Consider the following 5,590-nt stretch of genomic DNA (forward strand, 5'->3'; position numbering starts at 1 on the left):
ATATATATATATATATACATGTGTGTGTGCGTGTGTGTACAATATGAATTTTTCAGTGAACATCTTCGAGGGTAATTTGAATGTATTATTATTATTATTATTATTATTATTATTATTATTATTATTATTATTATTGCAGTACAGATACTGCCTGTTGTACTTTATATACTTATCTGATAATTTCCTGTTTACGTTTCAATGTCATAGATACTTGAAGAAAGACGCTGATTTATACTGAAGAGCTTTATGTGCCTTTCATCTTTTTTCATCATCAATAACAGACTTTTAGGATTTACACCACAAATATGTATACCTATGCGTCAGTTTCGATGCTTACAAGGATGCTTTCCTTATGAAATATTGATTTTCTGCAGAGTCTGTAGTCTTTCATCTTGTTTTTTTTTAATCAGAACTGTTCTACGGCAGAAGTACAGATAAGCAACCGCTAAAATTTTGATCGGTTCGTCACCGTTTTCAGCAGAAATCCTTCACCGTAAATGAACCTCGCCTGGGCAAATTTACCTCATCGCCGTCAGAGTCTTATTTTGGTCTCGAAATGAAATCATTCCTTTTTCATAGACGTTGGCGGCGATTTCCATTTGCAACGAAATATTCCATGCGACAGGTCCTTCCCCCTACCCCGGCCCCCTGCTCTGTTGGAAGGACGGCCTGGAGATCCCTCTACCCTCTTGCTCACCCCTTATCCTCCTACACCCCGGAGGTTATCTAGGGGTCCCTGGGATTTGTTGGGGGTGGGAGGAGGGGGAGAAAGGGTCTCCTAAGGTAGGGATCGCCACTGAACCAAAGGCTTCTTGGGTTAATGTGACCCGGAGAGAAACAGGGGAGGGATAGGGGTAGGGGGTGGGAGATACGATTAGGAGGTAGGGGGAGGAGAAGGAGGAGGAGGAAGGGCGACATATACCCCTTCTCTAAGTGACTCCTGAAGGACGTGATGATGTCCAGCCTTTGAATAATTCGGAAGTGGTTAATGCTGGTCTTGACGGTGACGAGCGACCTCCTGCTCCTGCTTCTGCTTCTGCTGGGGGCCCTGACGAAGAGGTTTTGATTACACTGAATTACCCATCGCTTTGAAAGCCGGGGAGGTGGGGGCAGGGAAGGGGCCAGGAAAGAAGCCCTACAGAGAGAGGGACGGACACAGAGAGCGAGAGAGAGAGAGAGAGAGAGAGAGAGAGAGAGAGAGAGAGAGAGATTGTTATTCCGGTTTAGTTTTAGGGTGGAAATGGAATCAGATAAAAGATTCATTGTCTGTAGTAGAAATTACCATTTTTTTTATGAGCCGAAGGTATTTTTGCATTATTTTTGAGAGCGATCTTCTCAAAGGATGTCTTATTGTTGTGATGGACTTGAGCTTCAATTGTTAATTTGAAATGTTCTGTTATGAGACCAAACTACTTTTTATATACTCTTTCCTGAATTACGATTTATAGTCTACAATCATATTTTTCCGAAATTATTATCGTCTATATATTCTTTTATAAAATACCTTTTTTCGTCGTGCAACGGTTTCGAAACTTGTTTTCTGAAATACAACGCAGCGATTTTCTCCCGTTCAAACTTTTGTTTTTCCCATTTTCCTGATTTTCCCGAATGCAAAATCATCGGAATGAGGTCAGCGCCTATGATATTCATGCCATGTATTCCCGGCTTTTTGTGGGTGGGGTGTCGGTATACATAGTGCATAGGTGTGGGCTGGCTTCAGGATTGCATCCTCGATAGCGGTTAGCTTATTTTACCGCACAGGCGGCGGTACGGTTCCGCTGCTTCGGCCGCATTTATGTTTTTTCGTCGAAAATGCTCGCGAACGTTATTGATAAAGAGTCATGCAAATTTCAGGAAACACCTTGTTTCGAATGTCCAGTTTCCAAAACTTTTCTTTTCCTTTTTTCAATTTTTTTTTTTTCCTGGGGTTTGGATACGGCTTTTATTCTTCCAGGTTTTTCTTCTTTCAATGTTTTTAATTTTATTTATTTATTTACTTTTTTTTTTATTTGGCAGACCGTTACCGACCAGTTTCGTATTTTGCAAGCGAGCTTTGGTCGTGGAGGGGAATCCACGTCTTGCACTTTGAGCGTCGTCGTGCGTAGGCAGGGCGACAACAAAACGCATTTTGCAGCCTTCGGAAGGGGAAACCTACACATCTCGTTCCAAACATGTCTCCTGAAGACTTTCCTTCACTTCTCATGTTTATCCTTGCGGAAGACTCACCTGCATGATGCAAAGGCGCAAGAGACCCTCTCTCTCTCTCTCTCTCTCTCTCTCTCTCTCTCTCTCTCTCTCTCTCTCTCTCTCTCTCTCTCTCTCTCTTCTTGGAATTCTGGATATAGTGTTGGGGTCTTGCGTGTTATGTCCAGCCAAGACTGACTGCTTCTCAGTCACTTGGAATATTTTTTTTTTCGGTGCCGATCCATAAAAATTCAGTATTAATAACAGGCAGCGTTTGTTACAAAGTAAGATCAGCCAAAAATAAAAATAAAAAACCTCCTTTTACTCCATAAGGAAAGCGTAATTCTTGTTAACCAATGAGATAAGAATCGTAGTACGGACAATGTTTTTCGTGTGTCACGTTAAAGAAGTGAAGGCAATAATAATAATAATAATAATAACAACTTCATATTTTATTATGCTGGATATAGGTTATGAACTTCAAAGAAACTTTTAAGTTTAATTTTGGCAAAATATTTAAACTAGGTAGAATCAAGCACAGTTGAAACTAGCCAAAGATAGTTATATATTGTGGAAAAGAGAAAGAGTGCTAATGATAATTAATTTAGGTGAATGATTAAGTAATTGGTAACATTACCAGTGTGGCTTGTTTTACGATTAGATTTTATAAGAGCAAAATTAGACTCAAGAAAAAGACGAATACCAAAGAAACTAATAATATTTATCTGAATTTCAATTGAACTAAAAATTTTTAAGCAAAAATAATTGTAAAAACTGATAAATGCAATTTACCACGATGTTGGGTTGTAGTTTTTCAGCGGCTTCGAAATACGAATTAAATGTGAGAAATTTGTTAATGATGAGATGTTTGGGGTTGATCAAAAATGAGAAACGATTAATTCTTTTTTAAACGAGACTGATGGTAGCTTCTTTGTCGCTTTTCTTCAGAAGGCGTGTATTATACATTTCTATTTTTAGCTGTTGATGGCCACTGACGACGTTCGTTAAAGATGAATGGACATAAAAGCTAGTCTGCCAGAAACGATAATCGGGCGTCAATCATAGATCAGTCACAATTAACAGGTAAGGAACCCAGATCCCGTCCCCTTTTGGAAAGGAATTCCCTCGCCTTTATATTTTAAAAATATTCCGTTTCGCTTCTTAATTCCTAATCCTTATTTATAGCCTTCTGTTCCTTCGTGAGATTTTTTTTTCGCAATGAGGGATTTCTGTTTTTTATTTTTTCTTGACTATTTAATGTTTTCCTAAATTTCAGTAGGAATTTATTTAATGGGTATTTTTGTCCATTGCTTTCTTTTTAGGAAGTTTGAGAATGAAACGCATTGGATTTTATTGTCAAAATAAAGGAAAAGACGGTGTGAGGAAATTAATTTATTTATTAAAGGATAAGACGGTGTGAGGATATTAAGTAATTTACTTTAGTTTATCGTCTTGATATTATTTTTCTGATTAATGCTAATATTACTAATTCCCTCATAAACCTGCCATAGTGAAAAAAATACTTGATTGAAAGTAAATTTGCCTAAACGAGCATTTAGTTTGTTGTTTGCTATGCAGTATTATTACTGTCAGTGAGTTTAGTCGATAAAAACAATATAATCAACACGGATTAAGGTTTTAAAATATTTCAATCAAAATTATTCACTCATTCTGTGCATGATATAATGATATGTGAGTGTGGGATAACGCAACAGGAAATCTTATCCCTGAAACTGAAGATAGGCAGTAGATCTCTGACCGGGTTCTCACACTTGGCACTCATCCTCCGCACTCTTGTTTTATGTAAGAAGGATGAGAGAGAGAGAAGAAGAAGATGAAGAAGTAGTTGAAAAGAGAGAGAGAAAAATAAAGAGCGAGAGAAACATAAAAGTTAACAGGTATGGTCTCACTGATGTCAGTTTAAAAAATGCTAATAGGTATATGGTTTAAATTTTTATAAGCTCATTTCTTTCTCCTCTTTTTCCCTGTCGTGCCTGTCAGTTAGATTCTGTTAAGAACTGAGGCCAATGGAACAGTCAACCAAAGACCCCTTGGTAGCCCAGACCCGAAAATGGGAACAGAAGGAAAAGGAAGGAAGGAAGGAGACTAGGTCTTAAACATTTCTTTATGATCTCCTCCTCTTTTTACATTCTACTCTTTGATATTATTTTTATAGATTGTTATTTACTGCTTTTATTACTGCTTGCAGCTATGTGCTAGTTTTTAATTGATATAATATGGGCAAAAGATAATAGGACTAAGTTTGGGGTTTTAAACCCACAGTGTTTAAAGTGAAGCGTGAGATTTAGAGTAATGAAAACAGATATAAAAAACTTTAATTTTAATTTTCATCGTTTAATAATTAAATGGAACTGCAGCTTCGGAAACTTTCATTTATTGGAAAGGCTAATCCAGTACCTTTTTTTGTTTTTGTTTTTGTTTTCTTGATAAACAAATGTCTTAATAAATAGTAGGTTTTGAATAGGTTGAGTGACAATACTGTGTCAGTGGTAATAAGCAGCAAATCTGCCCAAAATTGTCAAAATTCAGGTAGATTTCTCCCATAAAATTCAGTACCCACAAAAAGTATGAATGAAATTATCAACATTAATGTTGTCCAATTATTATCATAAAATTTATAACATCCAATCATTATTATCATTATTATTATCACAGCCCATGCAGATGGGTATTTTTTTTTTCCATGCAATTTGCGTGCCCTCTTTCCTACTAATGCTTAAAAGCCACTCCATTCCCCACTGTAATACCCTGACTTTCATCCATCTGCTCCACTGCAGTGCACTTAAACAGCTTGCCACATCAGGGCGTGTTTCCAAAAGGTAATCATTTGGACAACGAGGAGGAGAGGGTAGGGGGAGGGAGTAAACCCTCCTAAGGACCAACACCCACCACCCTAACCTCACCCAGCCACTCCACCCAACCCCAAAAATTTGTCAGCTTACATCAGGATAACCGCCCATAACCCGCCCCCCCCCCACCCTCCCACCCAATCTCCCTTTCCCGGTGGAGAGGTGGGGCGGGGACAGAGGGCGTGTTGACAGACTGTATGTTTGTATGTATGTATTTCTCGTGTGTTTGTGTACAGGTGTATGTGACTGTAAGGGATGCCCCGCTCCGTCCTATATGCACAATCAGTGTAAAGCATTACGATCATTCATGTTTGATGGCGAGGGAAATGGTGTGTTATCCTGCCTGCATGATGAGGCCGTGTGACTAATTTATAAACGTCATTTTAACCCGGCGGTAGTTGCCTGCATTATTGATGGCGTAGTGATGACGTCACTCAACGTCATTCACTTTTTCTCTCCGAAAAAGGACTTTAGTGAAATTCCAGCACCACCAGTCTATGGCTGCCTGAGTTTCATATTCGCTTCGTCTCGTCGTC

At 38.5% G+C, this 5,590-nt stretch overlaps 1 long non-coding RNA gene across 1 annotated transcript in view; it reads left to right on the plus strand.

Moving 5' to 3' along the window:
* Positions 1-3,645, plus strand: part of LOC136846901 (uncharacterized) — a 428,530-nt gene extending 424,885 nt beyond the window's left edge. The window contains exon 8 of the long non-coding RNA XR_010855563.1: positions 3,163-3,645. This is a non-coding gene — a long non-coding RNA (uncharacterized lncRNA). The remainder of the gene's footprint in view (positions 1-3,162) is intronic.
* Positions 3,646-5,590: the final 1,945 nt, after the last annotated feature.

This window comes from Macrobrachium rosenbergii, chromosome 2, assembly GCF_040412425.1.
Source record: "Macrobrachium rosenbergii isolate ZJJX-2024 chromosome 2, ASM4041242v1, whole genome shotgun sequence".
Lineage (NCBI taxonomy): Eukaryota > Metazoa > Arthropoda > Malacostraca > Decapoda > Palaemonidae > Macrobrachium > Macrobrachium rosenbergii.